Genomic DNA, 21,240 nt, shown 5'->3' on the forward strand with positions numbered 1-21,240 from the left:
TGGAAGCTAGATATAATCAAAGAGGAGATAAATGTGTATATTTTTAAAAGGGAGGATTATTAAGCTTTGGTACAAATTACCAAGGGTTCTGGTGGATTCTCTATCACTGACAATTTTTAATCAAGATCATATTCTAAAAGCTCTTCTCTAGGAATTATTTTGGGAAAATTCTATGATCTGAGTTATATAGAAGGATGGACTGGATAACAGGTTCTTCTGGCCCTAGAATCTATGAATGTGCATGTGGGAAAATATATTCCATTTTCACAACTGCTAATAATCATGGTAAACAGCTTTTTCATGATCTATGTTTTGTAAACACACACAATATGAATAAGTAAATTCAAAGTTATTGTCATGTGGCCCATTCACACAAACATTTGCCTTTATGATAGTTATCTGTCATGCAGATAGAAGTGTGGAAAATTCCCATATTCAAAATAAGCCTTATTTTCTTATTTTTTATATGAACTTTTCACATATAACTCTATATGTGAGAACTCTGAGGGTGTGTTTAGACGGGCAAGATTTTGCGCAAAAGCAATGTCTACACTGGCCGCTTGAATTTGTGTAAGAGCACTGACTTTGTAATGTACAAAATCAGTGCTTCTTGTGCAAATACTTTCGTGCTCCCGCTTGGGAAAAAGCCCTCTTGTGCAAGAATACTTGCGCAAGAGGGCCAGTGTAGACAGGGAAGAACTGTTTTGCCCAGACGACTAAAATGGCGATCGGGGCTTTCTTGCGCAAAATCGCATCTATACTGGTGTCAAAGTCAGACAGGACTCACAGATTTGGCAGACTGCTCTGTTTATTCAGCAAAGCTTTGCTAAAATGCATGGAGAAAATATGAGTACCATACAAGGTTCAAACCCCTTGATTTTATACAGTCAAAAGGCCAAGTTAACAAGATTAAAGGGTGTGGCAAAACTTCACATTATTAGTGTGGTTAAGTATTTTCATTTCAATATCAAGCACACAGCAATCTCCTGGCTATATCTCCCTGATTATCTGGAATTGCTTTCTGTCTAACACCTAATGTTCCTTTTCCTGTTAAACCCAGGCCCAAATTGGCTAGCACCTTGATCTGCATACCTACAATTAACATTAACATACTTTTCTTCTTCCTCTTAAAAGACAAACAGAATTCCTTCAACTTATTCAATTATTACAGTACAATTCATCTTTCTCTTACAGTATAATTCTTTCTACTTTCACAATCCCTCCTTTTGGTCAAGCCTCGCCTATGACCAACAATTACTGGGATCCTTGCATTAACCGTTCTTTGTCTCTCTGTTCATCAGTGATATTTAAAATCATCAGATTAGCACTCTGGTGAGGGGTAGCTAGCTGTGTGATATGTTTTGCACAGTTTTGGATACAACAGGAGATTAACTGAAAACATACAAAAATCATTAAGATCCCAAATAAGATAGTCAGGGCTCCCTGAAACAACCAGTTTCCTATGCCAGAGAAATTGAACAAGTTACTTAGCCATTTTCACAGGGAACTTGGCTCTTCGTGAGGAAGATATGCAATCTTTTCTAAGTAGCTAGCGCGATCTATTACATCATTGTTGTTGTCTGGTATATATACACAACATTCTTTGCCAATGAGAGCACAGGTCCCTCCTTTTGCTGCCAGCACTATATCCAATGCCTGATGGTTTTGGAGGACCACTTGTCTGATCGCTCCCGTTTCTTTGGCCAGGGCCCTTAAACTTTCTCCAGTTTCATTTGCCATGATTTCAACTACTGCTTGTAACCTCAGAAGCCTTTTTTGCATGATGTATTACTCCCCCAAGTGGGATAAAGGAACCACCAATAGCCTCTTCCCAAGTTAAAGGGCTTATGTGATTCACATACCATTGGGCATCCGACATGTCCCTTCTTTTTCGCCTAAAATTACGGAGGCGTTCTCGTGGGAAGGACTCTAACACTCGGATTTGTGGGAAGAGTTGGGCGGGATAACAGATACCTGACCAGTTAACTGGTAATGTGGTATAGGCCTTTGTCCCACAGACCCAATGATGCCCTATCAAAGCCGGGAAGGGTCGGTTGCACCCCTTTGCCATATAGGTGTTTACAAAGGAGGAGTAATATCCCCCGAAGGGCACACGGTGATTCTCCTTACGGGGAGTGGTGTTATTTGCATGGCATTAAAGATTGTACTGATGTTACAATATGCTGGAGACAACTGCTCCTCCCCAGATTCAGCCCTGTCCCATTACATACCAAACACCAGTGACCTTTTTCCTCCTCCACACTTATCCGTTTAGATACATTTATTCCCACTGCTTCCCAAGTGTCATTACTGTTCCATGTCTTGTTAAACGGGTGAGGTCTGGGGAATTAAGTGGGATTGCCAAGACAGGAACCAGCTTGTGAGTGGGATGGAATGTGGCTGCAGACCCAGCAATTAGAGATATTAAGGGTCTGAGCGATCCATACTTGCTGGTGGATAAAAGAATTGTCATTGTCATTGTGGATTCCCCAGACCTTAAGACACCAGTGGCCGAGGAACAGGCCCCACCAGAGGCACATGTTGGAGGCAAGACCCTTTTGGTTCTGACAACCTCCACTGAGGGAACCGCAGTTACGGTTTTAGGTCCACCAGGCAGCAGGCGCTAGGCTCACTACTGCTTCTTCTTGGGCCTTGCTTTTGGTCCTCGTCTGCTTCAGGCAATCCTTACGCAAACGTAGGTTGTAAGGTATTGCAGGCTGTTCCTCTACGTCTTCTTCTGGAGTCAAAATTGACTCTGCATGGTCCTGAGGCGATGATTGGTCCGCTGGGGATGGTGCCTTCTTACACTGCGAAGCCTGTATTCATGCTGCGATGCCAGATAACTTAACAGCCATTTGGGTAGTGAGCAGCACCTGATGTGGGCCCTTCCACCGGGGTTCCAGGGCGTGTTTTCGTTGGTGGTGTCGTACGTAGACCCAATCACCTGTCTCGAGAGTGTGGCAGGCATCCGAGGTGGGTTCCGTCGGCCAGGCGGCTCGAACCTGTGAATGGAAGTGACTTACAGCTTGCATTAGTCCCTTGCAGTACTGAAGGAGTGTACTGTGAGTCAAGTTCAAGTCTGAGACTGGAGTAATGGTAGCCATTGTTCACATAAACAATTTCAAAAGGACTTAATTTATGTCTTTGGGATGGTAGGGACAGTGCAGCAGGTGTGTGACATGTAACACACGATCCAGGTGCTGAACAAGTTGTTCAGTAAAATGTGTACCCCGGTCACTGGACAGAGTGGCAGGAATTCCTTTGGCAGGCATAATATGATTTAACAAACATTTGGCAACAGACAGTGAATCAGCTTTGCGACAAGGAAAGACTTCAATCCAACCCGAAAATAAGCATACCATAACCAAAATAAATTCATATAGTTGACACACAGGCATTTGTACAAAATCAAGCTGCCAATGCAAGAACAGTGCTTGGGGCAGGCCCCAGAACCCTTGAGCTACCTTTACAGGTTTGCCAACATTGTAGCTTTGGCAAGTGGTACAGGCGGCACAGTGGCGAGCTGCAAAAGAGCTGAAATGGGGGGCCCACCATTCTGCCTTAGTTACAGCAGAGATCATACCCTCCTTTCCGACATGCGAAACGCCGTGTAGCAGGGCGGCCAGAGCTGGGTAGAGTGAAAAGGGGGCCACAAAGGCACCACTAAGCGAGCGCCAAAGGGAATCAGGGTGTAGAGAGCAACCCTGGGCGACCCAGGAGTCTTTTTCTGTTTCTGAGGCAGAGTCTTGGAGCAGGGTGAGTTTAGAAAGGGACTGCGGTGGTACAGAAACAGAAAGGGAACCGAGAAACGTACCTGGGGAAGGTTCTATGGCAGCATTACCCTCAGCAACATCAGTATCTGCTGTGGAGTGACCAGGGCACTTAACAATAGCTAATGCAGATGGGAGTGCATACAGGAGAGCAGCAATGTAGGGGCCATTCTTGATAGGGGTACCAGCAGAGGTAAGGAAACCCCGAGCTTGCCAGAGGGTGCCAAAGTCATGTACAACCCCAAAAGCATATCAAGAATCAGTATAAATGGTGGCGGAGCGTCCCTCAGCCAGAAAGCAAGCGCGGGTTAGGGCAACTAGTTCAGCGACTTGTGCTGAGGTCACAGAAGGTAAAGGCGCAGCTTCTAGGGTTTCCGAGAGTGATACCACAGCGTATCCTGCGAGGAGACGACCTTGGCTATCTCTAAAGCAGGAACCGTCAGTGAATAACACAAGGTCGGAGTTAGAGAGAGGGACATCAGAAAGGTCGGGGCATGGGACGGTGACAGCAGAGACACTTGCAAGGCAGTCGTGGGGTTCACTGTCATTAGACAGAGGAAGGAGAGTGGCAGGGTTCAACTGAGAACAGCACTTTATGGTGATATGTGAAGCCGAAAGCAGTAAAAGTTCGTACCTAGTGAGGCGGGCAGAGGAAAGGTGAGCTGTATTACGTTGTAGCAGGAGAGTTTCTACAGAGTGAGGGACCATGAGAGAAACAGGAGAGCGGAAGACAAGGGACTCAGACATTTCAATTAGGCATGCCGCGGCAGCCACAGCACGCAGACAGGGGGGTAGACCTTGGGCAACAGGATCCAAGGTGGCAGAGAAATAAGCTACTGGACGATTTTTGCCACCATGCTCCTGAGTAAGAACCCCAAGTGCACAACCAGATTGCTTGTGGCAGAAAAGGGTAAAGGCTTACAATAGTCAGGTAACCCTAAGGTGGGGGGCAGTGAGAAGCACTAAAGAGTCAGTTTCTGAGGCAGATAATGAAGGGGAACAGAGGAGTAAATCATTTACACATTGGACCAATGTGGACCCAGAGGGGAAGACCAGGTCAACGAGGTGTTTGGCTAATGCTTGGGAAAAGTAAGATGGGCTTTCTGTGTACCCCTTGGGAGGCATACTGCTGCTTCTTGTAAGAAAAGGCAAAAAGATACTGGGACTTAGGGTGAACCGGGACAGAAAAGAAAGCAGAACATAGAATGTTGCAAAAAAAAAAAAAAAAAACCATCAGTCAGTGTGTGTGATAGTTGCCCGGGTTTCTTTTTTTTTTTTTTTTTCTTTGTTGCTGTTTACGGGGTTATAAGTAGCTTACACAGTTGCAGGAGGTCTGCTTCAGAGGGTTCATAGGCATTGCACACTAGCAAAATTCCTCTGCAAATTTGGTAGGGTTTTCCTGGGGCTTTGGAAAACCTTTTACAATCGAGTGGAGCTCCGTGTGGGTCCAGGGTTTATAGCTTCAAGGGAGACTGGTCTGAGTCTTCTTGGAGGACGGGGTAAAGGGAAGCGCTCGGTCTGGTGGTGGGAGAGGAGGTTTCCAATAAAGCTTTTTTCTTATAATTAGAATTTTTAAGGGAGGCGAGCTTCGATTCAGTTTATTTAAGATTTGCCTCGTCCCACCACTGCATGAAGCAATCTACCTCTCCTCTAGCCAATTTAGTTTTGTGAAGGCCAAGTTTGTCTTTTAAGACGTCCACTTGGTCTTTGTTCCAAGATCCTAACAGTGGCCACTGATTTTGGGATCCCCCCAGAGTTAATCTAGATCATTTTTCCAGAAATTTACAGGAGTCCGGACCCTTTCTAAAAATATATATAAACTGAGCCAGGGTCCCTTTAGGGAACTATCCCTGCTTAGACATCTAGTTACCCATACAGGAGGATTTCATACACCAATCACACAAGGAGGAAATTCGGGTTCGTCAGAGCGGTGCCCAGTGCAACACACAAAAGAAGCCCACAGGCTACTGCCTCAATCGCCCTTGCGTTCACTCCAAGGATTTTATCCAAGGTGCGGTGTGGCTGTGATTGTGCAGATTCCAGTCACACAGACCACGGGGACAGGAGCCCCTTGGTCGGCCAGTCCCTGGACAGGGATGGCTCCCAGACTCACTCACACCACAGGGAAGACGGATAGACACAGAGACAAGACAGTCCTCAGGATGAGGTTTAATAAAGAGAAATGCAAAGTGCTCCACTTAGGAAGGAACAATCAGTTCCATACATACAAGATGGGAAGCGACTGTCTAGGAAGGAGCATGGCGGAAAGGGATCTAGGGGTCATAGTGGACCACAAGTTGAATATGAGTCAACAGTGTGATGCTGTTGCCAAAAAAGCAAATATGATTCTAGGTTGTATCAACAGGTGTGTTGTAAGCAAAACTCGTGAAGTCATTCTGCCGCTCTATTCTGCACTAGTTAGGCCTCAGCTGGAGTACTGTGTCCAGTTCTGGGCGCCACATTTCAAGAAAGATGTGGAGAAATTGGAAAGGGTACAGAGAAGAGCGACAAGAATGATTAAAGGTTTAGAGAACATGACCTATGAAGCCAGGCTTCATGAACTGGGCTTGTTTAGTTTGGAAAAAAGAAGATTAAGGGGGGACATGATAGCGGTTTTCAAATATCTAAAAGGGTGTCACAAGGAGGAAGGCGAAAATTTGTTCCTCTTGGTTTCTGAGGACAGGACAAGGAGTAATGGGCTTAAAGTGCAGCAGGGGAGGTTTAGATTGGACATTAGGAAAAAATTCCTAACTGTCAGGGTGGTCAAATATTGGAATAAATTGCCAAGGGAGGTGGTGGAATCTCCCTCTCTGGAGATATTTAAGAACAGGTTAGATAGACATCTGTCAGGGATGGTGTAGACGGAGCTTGATCCTGCCTTGAGGGCGGGGGGCTGGACTCGATGACCTCTCGAGGTCCCTTCCAGTCCTATTATTCTATGATTCTATGATTCTATGATTCAGTCCGGACAAAATAATTACCTGACCAGAGTCCTGATGTTAGATCCCTGGATCCCTACCAGAACAGAGCAGGAACCAACAGGTTCGATGGCGTAGACTCCGCTGTGGCTGTGCACCTTTCCGTTCTGGCAGAGGACCGCTCGGGCCAAATGCCCAGGTGCCGGCTGCCACGGTAGTCCTGCAAGACGGTCAGGGATCACACAGCTTCAGTGAAGACGGTTGCCATCTCGGTAGAACCTCCAAATTGTCAAAGTCAGACAGGACTCACAGATTTGGCAGACTGCTCTGTTTATTCAGCAAAGCTTTGCTAAAATGCATGGAGAAAATGTGAGTACCATACAAGGTTCAAACCCCTTGATTTTATACAGTCAAAAGGCCAAGTTAACAAGATCAAAGGTTTAGAGAACATGACCTATGAAGCCAGGCTTCATGAACTGAGCTTGTTTAGTTTGGAAAAAAGAAGATTAAGGGGGGACATGATAGCGGTTTTCAAATATCTAAAAGGGTGTCACAAGGAGGAAGGAGAAAATTTGTTCCTCTTGGTTTCTGAGGACAGGACAAGGAGTAATGGGCTTAAAGTGCAGCAGGGGAGGTTTAGATTGGACATTAGGAAAAAATTCCTAACTGTCAGGGTGGTCAAATATTGGAATAAACTGCCAAGGGAGGTGGTGGAATCTCCCTCTCTGGAGATATTTAAGAACAGGTTAGATAGACATCTGTCAGGGATGGTGTAGACGGAGCTTGATCCTGCCTTGAGGGCGGGGGGCTGGACTCGATGACCTCTCGAGGTCCCTTCCAGTGCTATTATTCTATGATTCTATGATCAAAGGGTGTGGCAAAACTTCACATTATTAGTGTGGTTAAGTATCTTCATTTCAATATCAAGCACACAGCAATCTCCTGGCTATATCTCCCTGATTATCTGGAATTGCTTTCTGTCTAACACCTAATATTCCTTTTCCTGTTAAACTCAGGCCCAAATTGGCTAGCACCTTGATCTGCATACCTACAATTAACATTAACATACTTTTCTTCTTCCTCTTAAAAGACAAACAGAATTCCTTCAACTTATTCAATTATTACAGTACAATTCATCTTTCTCTTACAGTATAATTCTTTCTACTTTCACACTGGCCATGGATGCTTTTGCACAAAAGCACTTTTTGCGCAAAAGGATCCGTCTCAATCTAAACGTTCTTTTTCAGAAATACTTTTAACGGAAAAACTTTTCCATTAAAAGTATTTCCGCAAAATCATGCCAGTCTAGACGTAGCCTACATGTGTTCTCTTCATCCTTCCATGGGAACAGTACATGCTTCTCTAAACTCTGAAGTAATTTTCAAAGGCTGGCAGCTAAATTGTGTTATAACATGTGCATATATACCTATTGCAACTGCATAACCTGAAGTTGTGTGTGCAGACTAGGTAGTCACATATCGAACAGATGCAATTACTCATTCTGCTAAGGGTGGTCTTGCAAATTTTGCAGTATCAATGGAAGCAGCAATCTCAGAAAGTTGGCTGTAAATAATTTTGTGGGCTCCACACCAGTTCTTTGCAGAATTTATTTTTCAAGGTAATAAGTTGAAAAAAAAAGATCAATGTTCTTTGAGCATTAAACACAATTCTACATCTTCAGGTAAATAAGATTAAAAAGAGCAATTATGCTCTAAACCTAAAGATCCTGAAACAACAATTAGTGAGCCCATTTAAACCCCTTATATTTACTTGAAAGTAGATTACAAACAAGATGAAAAACATTTCCACAAAAACACAGAGTTGTTTTCTTTATTCACAGAGCCTTTGGTGTATTTTGTGAAGACTTTGTAACTCTGATGCAAAACAGTTTATGTGAATGTTATGAAGTTAAATAAAAAGGGTTAAGCAATAAAATCTCTTAATGCACAAGCTCCCTAAATTTTCCAGTTCCTTTATGTTTGTTGTTAATACTTTCCACTATGTAGCAATTACTAGCCCACTCCAAGAGGTAAGAAATTAAACATTTTCACATCTAGGAATCCTAAATTTTTATACTAGAGCAGTATTAAGTTATTTAGCACAATGATTTTTTCATGCTGTGCTCAACTATTGGAGAAATTCAGCTCTATAGTCTGGCAGGATATTATCAGTTGATTGGACTGTAAATCAAATATGATATAAGTAGGAGAGGGCAAGGGAAACCATAGATGAGAGGGATGTCAAAGCCCGACGGAATATCATTATACCAAGTTCAAGGCTCCACTTACTGGTGTGTGCTGCTGAGATCTTGCGCACTGCCTGCAGTGAAGCCTATGGTTCAAACATATATATTCCTAAATTGTCAAGGTAATCAAAACTTTTAGCTTGAGTCCTTGCTATCTGGTTAAGTACACAGTTCATTGCTTCTGTTGGAACATCACACAACATGTCTGGATTCTTTGGTATGTGCCATGGAATCTCAAGCTCAGAATGATTAGGATCAATTTGAATAAGAACATGAAAGTGACAGGAAACTATTGTTTTAAACAAGTCAGTTCATGGAGTTCACAGGACAGGAAGACAGAAATGAGATGGAAATCATGACAAAAAACAGGCAACTACTGCTTAACATTTTCTTTTACCAATACAAAGGAGAGACATTCAGCAAAAATTGTGCCATCTGGTTTCAAAACCTCACTCCTTCTGTTGTGGTGGTGGAGAGGGGAGAAGAAGGGAGGGGAATCAGCCATCTCCATGACATTGTTTTGTTAAGATTTTTTAAGAATAAATAATTCCCTTATCACAAATGAAACTGCCTTAGAGTTGTATTTAGCATTATCACAGAGGCAAAATGGGCTTGTTTAATGTCAGTGATTAAAAAAATGCCATCTGCATGTATTTTTTGGAACTTAGTGAAAGTGAAAGCCTTCTTTGGCTAAGAAGGAGGATGTATCTAACCACTTTGTTATTTCAATATTACTGTCTCACTCTTTGGAGTGTCTTCCACCACTACCTGGATCAGTGGTACTTTTGGGTAGATCTGATATACACTGTGTTCTCATTCTGACAAAGTCAGGGCTTCATATAAACAGGTTTGTCTAATTTGATTTACCAGATGAGTGGAAGAAAATGCTATTTTCATTAGTATCCTTAAAGTGAGACATCAAGTATTGAAAACTTTGAAACTATCCATCCATTTAATATTTAACACAGAAATCAATTAGTCTTTAAAAAATCATGATCAGCCTGAATGAAATCACACAAAAGAATAAAAAGCAAAGCAAAAAGGATTTTACTCCTTACATGAAAAGCATTACAGAAACTGCAATGAAATTATTTAAGAAATAGTTGATCCTGTTAATCATAGAATCATGAAATACTAGAACTGGAAGGGGCCTTGAGAAGTCATCGAGTCCATTCCCCTGCCCCATGGCAGAACCAAGCACCATCTAGATCATCCCTGATAGATATCTGAAAATGGTTATCCAACCAGTCATTCACCCACCTTATAGTAGCCCCATCTAGATTGTATTTCCCTAGTTTATTTATAAGATCATGTGAGACTGTATCAAATGCTTTACTAAACAACATCTATCACTTCCCCTTTATCCACAAGATTTGTTATCCTATCAAAGAAAGCTAAGAGGTTGGATTGACATGCTTTGTTCATGATGACTGTTACTTATCACCTTTTTATCTTCTAGATGTTTGCAGATGGATTCCTCAATTATTTGCTCTATTATCTTTCCTGGCATAGAAATTAAACTGACAGGTCTGTAGTTTCCTGTGGTGTCCTTATTTCCCTTTTTATAGATGGGGCACTATATTTGCCATTTTCCAGTCCTCTGAAATCTCTCCCACCTTTCATGACTTTTCAAAAATGCTAACTAATGGCTCAGTGACTTGAAGACATCTAACTTTCTAAGTAATTTTTGACTTCTTCTTTTCCTATTTTAAATGCTGAACCAGCCTCCTTTTCTCCAACATTCACTGTTGTAGTCTCCCAATCACCATCGGCCTTCTTCGTGAAAACTGAAACAAAGAAGTTTGTCACATGAGTAAGTCATCCATCCATGCATGACTCAGTCCTTAGCAGCCATTGCCTTCATGTTGGTCTGAACATTCACGGCAAAGTTCCTTAGATACAGATTAGCTCCACTTGACCCTTTCACAAAAGGTCAGGGAAACCTGCTGATATCTCCCAGAAGCAAATAATCTTTGTACACAATTTGGGGCCTAAGCCAGTCTGAGAAAGGCAGGAAAATAAAACAACATACTAAGTGCTTGACTGCTTCAAAACAAGGAATTCTGAAGCAAAAAATGCTGAATTATGTACTACCTTGGGAAAATGTTAGATTCCATGCTGAAAAGTCATGTAGGCTGTCATACTTTGGTCTAATTTTGATGGCTGGCTTTAGCTTGTGGGTGCAGGGTGGTGATACACAAAAGGTCATACTAGATAATCTGGCCATCAATGTTCCCTCTAATATTTTCCACCCATGTGTGAGTTTTTTTCCATCCATGTGTGGAATACCCTTTAATGTGCACCAAGACATGTGCAAATGTGCACCACCAATAGAAACCCGGTTTTTTTTGGTTGAGCAGAAAAAAACGTGGGATAAGGCTAGGACTTCCAGGCTCAGAGGGAGGGCCACTATCAGCGCTGGAAGTCTGTGATTGCGCAGAAGCCTTGTGGGGGCGGACTCCCAGACACTCTCCTCACCCCCGCCAGGCTTCTGCACAATCACAGGCTCCCAGCGCCGATGTCCGCCCCACCGCCCAGCCTGGGAGTCCCAGCTGGTAGGCACGGCTGTGATCACTGCTCTGGGCACTTCAGAAGCCTAGCCGGGATGGGGGGAGTGGCTGGGAGTCCCAGCTACTCCTCCTGCCCCCACAAAACTTCTGAAGTGCCCAGAGCAGTGATCGCAGCCCCACCTCCCAGGTGGTGAGTCCCAGCTAGTAGGCGAGGCCACGATTGCTGCTTTAGGTGCTTCAGAAGCCTAGCCGAGATGGGGAGGGTGGCTGGGACTTCCAGCCACTCCCCCCGCCCCTGCCAGGCTTCTGCGCAATCACAGGCTCCTAGCGCTGATCGTGGCCTCGCTTTCCAGCCGTTCCCCCTGCCCATTCCAGGTTCCCATCCGGTGTGCCACTGGAAAAATCAGAGAATACTGGACATTGCACATGTACGGTATTCTCTTTTTTTTTTTTTACTAGACAAAGAGCGCAAATACCGTATTGTCTGGTAGATACCGGACACCTGGCAACCCTATTGCTAGGTGGCATTAGACTCTCTCCTGAGTGGCCATACAAGCACTTGTCTTACAGGGAACATTGCTGGCTACCCTTTCTGGCTTAAACATTGTGGCTGCATCTAGACTGGCAAGTTTTTCCGCAATTTGGGGAAAAACTTGCCAGCTGTCTACACTGGCTGCTTTGAATTTGCGCAAGAACACTGACGATCTAATGTAAGATTGTCAGTGTTCTTCCGCAAATACAATGACTCTCCCACTCGGGAAAAAGCCCTCTTGCGCAAATGCTTTTGAGCAAGAGGACCAGTGTAGACAACTGAGAACCGTTTTGCACAAAAAAGCCCCGATGGCAAAAATGGTGATCGGGGCTTTCTTGCGCAAAACTGCATCTAGATTGGCATGGACGCTTTTCCACAAAAAGTGCTTTTGTGCAAAAGTGTCCGTGCCAATCTAGACACTCTTTTCCGCAAATGCTTTTAACGGAAAAACGTTTCCGTTAAAAGCATTTGCAGAAAATCATGCCAGTCTAGATGCAGCCTGTGACCATGTAGTCCATGAGACTATGTGTCAGATGGCTAGTTCAAAACTCCCAGAGCCTTTTGTTTCAGACTCTGCAGACTCAGGAGGCATCGATTAACACGTGGTCCATATTTTTGTTGTTTTCTTCTCAGACAGCAAAAGGCATAATTTTTTCATTTAAATGAAGGCTGAGATTGCAGAGCACAGTTCTATAGTGAGGGATTTGTTCTGCAGCAAATTCAGTGACCATGGAATTGCAGAAAACACAGGCAACATACTTAGTTCCCAGATGATCTAATGTCACCAGGAGGCTTCGCTACAAGGGTGATGGGCAGCAGTACAAAACCCTCAGAGTGTGACTCACATCCAAAGTAAAAGTCATCAACATTGAAAAATAAGCTGAAGCAGCAGCTGTATAACAAATGGCATAGAAATAATATAAACCAACTGCAAATGTACTGAATGTTGAAAAAACAAAGGCATTAAAAGACATGTTTCCAGTTTTCACTTGCTTGTTTTAAGGCTCCAGCCATCTGTAGCTGGTTTGTATTAATAGCGGGCTTATTTCACTATTGCCAATTAAATATAAAAAGAGTGATCTCAGTCAAAGATCAAAACTGCTGTCGGGGACATCTGTGACTGCTCCTCCAGCAGCCACACTCCACAACTATAGCTAACCTGTGCAGAGGAATAGGAAGAACACTCCTCAGCACTGAATCAACAACTTACTTCTCTTTTCCTTCCTCTTATAATATTGCTATTGAAAATAACCTGCCTCAGGATAGCCAGTAATCTGATGGCTAGGGCACTCATCTGGAAATTAGACAATCTGGGTCCAAATGTGGTGGATTTGGAGCAGGGCATTGAACTTAGGTCTCTTCCCCTATCACAGGTTGTGTCCTGACCATTAGGCTATAGCAATAATCTCTATGGCTACCTGAATATTGGATTATTTCTGCAAAAAGTAGTACTGTGCCACCTGAAGAGATGGAGAAACCTCCACCCCCCACCCTCACTCCCCAGAACACCCATAGCCTGGCAATGCTTGGAGCACCCACTTGGTTTGTCCTAGGGAATGGGGATGGTTTTGAAACCTAATTGGCAGGACTCATATTTCTGCTGCTTTCTTCTGGTGACAATTGCATACAGGAGGGTAAATGAAGTGTGTTTCACTGTGTCTCAGACCCACTATGTATATGACTATCTTGTGCTTTAAACCCTTGGCAACTGGTATCAAGGCCCAAGTCTACAGAGTACTAAAAACAGCAGTGTATGTGTGATGGTTGGCCCAAGGAGACAGGTGTGTTGAAACCCATCCCTCCTTGCTGGGCTTCACAGCCTAAGCTCAGGCCCAAAACCAAAGTTCTGTCCTGCAAGACCCAGACTCTAAGATTCAATGCCACCGGTTTTAAAATACAATGTAAAGGTAGCCCATGATAGCCGTTTCTTTGGAGCCAACTGCAGGCTGGCAAGAGATTTAAATCCAACCTGTTGGTGATGATTTTAAGGGACTCATGATTTTTCTTTTGTTGGGGCTTCCACAGTTCAACTCCCCAGAAGCAGCTGAAGATTTTTCTTTTTTACTTGTCCCACAATAAAAATGTTATCTATAAGGACATTTATGGCCTGCTTGTCACTACAGCATATGAGCACACTCATCCTACTGGATGCTAAAAAGACCCAGTTATTGTGCCCACATTCTATGTATTATTCGCCTTAATAGAGTTGGCAAAAGTAAGCAAACAAGTATTGCAAACATAGAGATAGAGACAGAGATAAAGAGAGAGAGAGAGAGAGAGAGAGAGAAATCAGGGGTTGTGTCTACACTGGGCCACTTGTGTCAGAAAAGCAGCCGCTTTTCCGGAATAACTTGCCAGCTGTCTACACTGGACGCTTGCTTTTCCGGAAAAGCAGTGACGATCTACTGTAAAATTGTCAGTGTTTTTCCAGAAAAACTATGCTGCTCCCATTCGAGAAAAAGTCCATTTCCGGAAAAACGGTTCCAGAAAAGGGCCAATGTAGACAGCACAGTAGTCTTTTCCGAAAAAAAGCCCCGATCGCGAAAATGACGATTGGGGCTTTTTTCCGGAAAAGCGCTTCTACATTGGCCACGGACGCTTTTCCGGAAAAAGTGCTTTTCCGGAAAAGCATCCTGCCAATGTAGTCGCGCTTTTCCCGGAAATACTTATAATGGAAAACTGTTCTGTTTTAACCATTTCCAGAAAAGGGTGCCAGTGTAGACGTAGCCAGGGTGTATAAAATTGAAAGGTTTGGAGTGCCAGTGTAACCCAACTGTGCTGTGCATTCTTGTGTCCCCCTCTAATAACTAATCCACACAAGAGGTTAAGCCCCAGTAACTGCTACCAGCTAATGGAGTTTCCTCTTCATCTCAAGAGGCTTGTTTTTAACAATGAGGGTCCTTAGTTCAAACTCTGCTGGTAAGTCAAAGTTGCAATAAAAAAAGTGGGAGAATAATGTGGGAAGCAACCACCAGAAAATTTAGAAGGCACAAGATAGCTCCTATGGTATCTCTTCTTAGGCTGTCAAGCATGTTTGAACTTGAGATGTGCCTCTAGTGTCAGAGCTTTAACCTTCCCATCTTAAGCTCAGAGGGTTACTCTGGAAGGGTATGTCTACACTACAACCCTAGTTCGAATTAGGGTGGTAATGTAGGCATACCGCACTTGCAAATGAAGCCCGGGATTTGAATTTCCCGGGCCTCATTTGCATAAGCCGGCCGGCGCCATTTTTAAATGCCGGCTTGTTCGAACCCCGTGCCGCGCGGCTACACGCGGCACGGGCTAGATAGTTCGAACTAGCAAGCCATTCTGAACTATCTGTACGCCTCGTTCCACGTTCCACAAGGCGTACAGATAGTTCGGAATGGCTTGCTAGTTCAAACTATCTAGCCCGTGCCGCGTGTAGCCGTGCGGCACGGGGTTCGAACAAGCCGTCATTTAAAAATGGCGCCGGCCGGCTTATGCAAATGAAGCCGGGAAATTCAAATCCCGGGCTTCATTTGCAAGTGCGGTATGCCTACATTACCACCCTAGTTCGAACTAGCGGGGTAGTGTAGACATACCCGAAGAGACTTAAAAAACAATGAATGGTCCTGCAGCATCTTAGAGACTAACAAAAATGTAGATCATATCATGAGCTTCCATGGGCATTTTTTCAGTTACAGACTAACACAGTTACTCCTCTGACACTCCTGAAAATGACAGACATATTAGAACTTATCTTTCTATGGGTATGTCTAGTCTACAGAGTTTTGTCAGAAAAACGTCCATTTTTCTGACAAAACCTGAGTTACGTCAACACTGCAATTGCGTTGTTTCGAAAGCAAATTGAAAGAGCAGAGGGGTTTTTCCAGCATTGGTAATCCTCTTTCTGTGAGGAAGAAGCCTTTTTTCCGAAAGAGCTCTTTCAGAAAATGGTGTGTGGATGAGGAGAAGGGTTTTCTTTTGGAATAAGGCCTCCAAAATAACACAGGTGCCCTGGTGGATGCTCTTTCCATACTAATCACAACTCTATAGTTCCTTTCTCCTGCCAGCTCCTAAAGCTGCAGGCACCCTGGACAAGCCTTATGGCAGGAAGCTGGCCTGAGAGCAGCACCCTGACTGCATGGCTCTCTGCTACAGGCCTTGCCACCCATGGCCCAGCCTGAGGTGCCCTGGGGTCTCCCTGACCCTCGCAGAGAGCAGCCCCAGTGGTCCTAGGACCCACCCAGGGGGTACCAAAATGTGGGTATCCTCCTGGTCCAGAGCAGAGATCCTATTCCTCCCTCAAGCTGTGGGGCGAGGAGGAGACACTCCAGGATCTCCACTCCAAGCAGTGGAATGCTGATATATTTGAGTGCATGGCCAAGTCCGTGGCAGAGCATGGACACCCAACCCAGACCTTGGAACAGGTCCAGAGTAAGGTAAAGGAGCTCCGCCAGGGATACGTCAGGGCCAGAGAGCCCACCTCACACTCAGGGGCAGGACTCCACACCTGCCCCTATTACCAGGAGCTCCATCAGATCCTGGGGGTGAGGAATCCGTTTCCCCACCCATTGTGGTGGACTGTGGCCTCGAGACACCCATCATAGGCTACGGCTAAACTACACCCCCTCTGTCAGCAGAGAGATGTAAATTAGACGTTTCAAAAGTGCAAATGAAGTGCGGATTTACATATCCCACACTTCATCTGCATAATTGCACTCTGGTGTTATTTCGAACAAGCGCCATTTTGAAACTGAAACCACGGTTTAGATGCAGTTTTTCCAACAACAAGGCAATTTTTCGAAAGATCCTCAGGAGAACTGGTATATTCTTCCACAACTACTGAACTAGTCAACCATGATTTCAGCTCATGTTCACAACTTTACATAATATGTTGCTATACACATTTTTTATATAATTGAGACATTAGTTTACAATTGAGATATTATTAGTTTAGGTGTATTTTGTACAAAATTTCTGTTTTAAAGGCACCAAATTTAAAAATAAGCCACTATTCCAAAACATTCCTTAATATTCATGGAACAAGGTTTAAAAGGACATTGGAATAGTGAACCTATTATTTTGAAAGCTATTTCAAAATAATGGGCTTGTTTAAGAGATGCGGGATAGCTATAGGAAGTATCCCAAAATAGCGCCGCAATGTAGACGTACTCTGAAAGTCCTTTTAAAGCAACTAATATGAGAATTTTGAATTTTTCTGAAACTATTCAGTACTCTCAATTAGGGTCTTCTAACTTCTAAATTTATACTCACGTGGTCTGATCTAAGGCATTCTGTAATCAATGAATAGGAAGTCCCCACTGACTTCAATGGTTTTTCAATCACACCCAAAATTATTAGAAGATTTCTTGTTAGATATGTTTTTACAACTATATAATTACAAATTGGTAAAGTTTTCAACCAATCTGAATATTTGTAATGGAAAATGAATGAGATCTGATTTTTGAGACAAAAAATAGGCAAACAGATACAACAAGGAATAAAGCTGGCTGTACATTTACTGCCATCTTTCTGTGGAAGTAAACTCATGCTGAGGCAAAAACTTCAATTCCCATCATTACAAAGCCTGTTAATTAATAGGACAAAGTGATTACTATTTCATTCTTCTGCCCACTGAGAACTTTGAACCCAGGAAATTTAGTTGGACTTACCTTTGACAATAAATCTGTTGCTGAATCCCACATTTCAGAGTCAGAGATGATGCAGTTGTTTACTGGACAAATCTGTTCGGGTGCTGCTAAAGGTTTGAAGGGAAGTTCAGTATTCCAATCTAAAGGTAGAGGAGAAAATTGCTCAACATGGAACAATGGTACACAGTAGACATATGTTTTTAACAAGTGTGCAAATTCAGTATCTCAAGTTAAACAGTACTTAGATATTTGTATGTGAATGCAGCTGTGCTTTTAAACTTGAATCCTACATAATGAATGGAAATGAAATACAATAAGATCATCTCTCTGCTTGCTTTGTAGTTCTCCATTTTGTTTTTATGTTTAGTGTCTTCATTATTATTATAAATACCTCCTGAGGTGTATGGAATAAATACATTTAAGAATCTAGACAAAATTTTCTTCTGCTATGATTAAGTTTACTTTATTCTAAGAATGACATCCCAGTTTTCCTTTGAGTCAATCCCACATTTTTATCCTCCTGTCTGGATCCATTTATTACTCGTTATTGCTTAGGAAGGGACTAGTGCTATTTTAATACAGTATGAAAAACTGAAAAATCCCCAAACCCTGGGGCTATTTTATTTGTCAGTTTTCAACTGTGCGCTTTGGTACCTATTTGTTCTATTTATGTCCATCCAATCATTCCCCTTCAGTAGGAACTGTGTGATGCTGAGACTGAATTAAGCAGTAGCAAGAAGAACATAAGAACAGCCATTTCGGGTCAGACCAATGGTCCATCTAGCTAGTATCCTGTCTTCTGATTGCGGCCAATGTCAGATATTTCAGGGAAAGAACAGAATAGGGCAATCATCAAGTAATCTATCCAGTCCCATCTTCTGGCATTTAGAGGTTTAGAGACACTCAGAGCATGGGGCTGCATCCCTCGCCATATAGGTTAATAGCCATTGAAGGAGCTATCGTCCATGAACTGAGCTAATTCTTTTTAAATCCAATTACACTCTTAGCCTACAAATCTTACCCTGGAACTAAATTATATGGGTTGACTGTGCATTGCATGAAGAACTTCTTTATGTTTGTGTTATACCAGCTGTCTGTTAAATGGAAACCAACAGTCACCTAATGAAATTATATGTAGGGGTATATAATACTGCCCTTTATAGACCTTTATCATTAGGCAAACCTTTTCTAAGATGAACAGTCCCACACATTTTAATCTTCGTATGGAAAATGTGCAATACACCTAATCGTGTGTTTTGCCCTTCTCTGTTGCTCTTCCAATTCTATTAGATTTTTTGGGATGGGGGATCAGAATTGTATGCAGTATGCAAGGAGAAACTGTACCATGGAATTATATAGTGGCATTATGATATTTCCTATCCCATTATTTATCTTATTTAATTGCTCCTATCATTGTTAGTTTATATGAATACTGGTACACAGATGTTTTCAGAGAACTATCCTCAGTGACTCCAAGAGCTCTTTCATGAGCAGTAGCAACTAACTTGGATACCATCTTTTTGTGTATATACAATTGAGGTTATTTTTGCTCAAGTGCATTTCATTGCATTTATCAGCATTGAATTTCATCTGCAGTTTTGTTGCCTAATTTTATGAGATTCCTTCATAACTCTTTGCAGTGAGTTTCAGATTTAAGCATCTTGAGTAATTTAGTATCATCTGCAAACTTTGTCAGTTCCTTGTGTAGGAGCAATGGTCTCAAGTTGCAGTGGGGGAGGTGTAGGTTGGATATTAGGAAAAACTATTTCATTAAGAGGGTGGTGAAACACTGGAATGGGTTACCTAGGGAGGTGGTGGAATCTCCATCCCTAGAGGTTTTTAAGTCCTGGCTTGACAAAGCTCTGGCTGGGTGGATTTAGTTGGGATTGGTTCTGCTTTTAGCAGGGGGTTGGACTCAATGACCTCCTGAAGTCTCTTCCAGCCTATTATTTTATGAGTCTATTATTCTAACCCATAGTTGCAGCTCAAACACAGGAACCTCCACCTTGACTATACTACAGATTATTTGGAATCATTTACATTGTCCACAGGTGTGAATAATTCACACCCCTGTTGACTAAATTATGCAGACCTTAGCACCAGTGTAAAATGCGCTAGGTTGGCAAGAGAGCCTCTCCCTTGGACATAGCTGCTGCCTCTCCTATCAGCTTACAGCTTCTCTACCACAATTACTGTTGTGTACGTGTAGCCCTAAGGGCTGCAGCCACATCAGAGCCCTACTGTTCTATAGTGATTGCAAGTCCCTACTCCAAAAAGCTTAGATGTTTCAGAGACCCTGCACTCTGTAGGCTAATTATTGACAATAATGGTAGAGTAATTATAGTTGACTCAGCACTAAAAATAATACTTTTTCCTGGCAAAAAGAATTTTGCTAGGCTGCCCTTAATTGCTTAAAAGGTTTTTAATGACTCTAGTCATGTGTAATTTTTAAGGAAAGCCAGACATTTCCACAATTTGGCTAACATGTTCTAAAACCCAAAGTTTAGATGACAAGGTGAATCATCATTGGCACTGTCATCTGCCCTGCCCTGCAATGACTCCACATTATGTCTGGATTATCGTTTTCCCACTGTATGAAGTTAACCTCTTTAAATAGGGCCAAGGCAAGGCAAGGGTCCCACATGATGGAAATCCTAAAATAGACTGCTTAATCCTTGTGCTGTAACATATTACTCCATGGGACAGATTCTTACCTTCAGGATCATCTTACTCTGATGACTTCAGTAGGGATTGTTCACGGAAGAAGGTGCTATTTGCCACAAGGACATTATGGTCTGGTCCTGAGTTAATAATTCTCCCTCCTGTAAAGTTAATGACAAGGAAAGCCCTGCCTTGAAGAGTTTGCCTTACAGTTTTTCAAGGCTGCTCTGAAAAGTGACATGAGATCCTTTAATGAAATGTACATTCCTAATGGTGATTCCACTTTACTTCTCCCCCCTTCCAACTGGCCATTTACTTCCAAAAGTTAGTTGCTAAATCAGACGATACTTTCATATTCCACCACTAAGTTTTATGTTTTCACTGGCGTGCACAGTGATTACTGGCTGTCAGAGCAAAGTGTAGGGAGCTCAACCAGGCTTCTGTACGGAATGTTATTACATTGTTCCCATTAAGTAAAACAAAGTTGCAAGATGCTATGACTCAGTTTTGATCAGGATGATCCTTGTGTCATGAAGCAAATGCCTTCCAGTCTTATGTCTGGAAACACACTCTTAATTAGTGCCCTCCTCAAGCTATGAGAAGGGGAAAAATCATTGTCAACATTGACTCATTTCACATACTTTTTAATCAGTCTCATCTTGGTGAGCTGTAACATAACGCATTTAAAAAAGCAGGAAAGCTACCCTTTGTTTTATTAGCTAATGGGCTTGCTCCTTCAAAATGCTGAGTGCTTTCTGGTCCCACTGAAGTCACTGGGGGTATGTCTACACTACCCCCCTAGTTTGAACTAGAGGGGTAATGTATGCATACCGAACTTGCTAATGAAGCCCGGGATTTGAATTTCCTGGGCTTCATTAGCATAAAGCTGGCGCCGCCATTTTTAAAAGCCGGCTAGTGCGAACCCCGTGCCGCGCAGCTACACACGGCACAGACTAGATAGTTCGGATTAGGCTTCTAATCCGAACTAT

The 21,240-nt window shown here is 42.9% G+C and overlaps 1 long non-coding RNA gene across 1 annotated transcript; it reads right to left on the reverse strand.

Moving 5' to 3' along the window:
• Positions 1–8,440: 8,440 nt before the first annotated feature.
• LOC102449658 (uncharacterized) lies at positions 8,441–20,883 on the reverse strand. The gene is made up of 3 exons (XR_331537.5): positions 20,305–20,883; positions 17,612–17,730; positions 8,441–10,720 (listed from the first exon to the last, which is right to left on the reverse strand). It is a non-coding gene; the product is annotated as an uncharacterized LOC102449658 (long non-coding RNA).
• Positions 20,884–21,240: the final 357 nt, after the last annotated feature.

Source organism: Pelodiscus sinensis, chromosome 3 (assembly GCF_052426305.1).
Source record: "Pelodiscus sinensis isolate ZL-2025 chromosome 3, ASM5242630v1, whole genome shotgun sequence".
NCBI classification, from domain to species: domain Eukaryota; kingdom Metazoa; phylum Chordata; order Testudines; family Trionychidae; genus Pelodiscus; species Pelodiscus sinensis.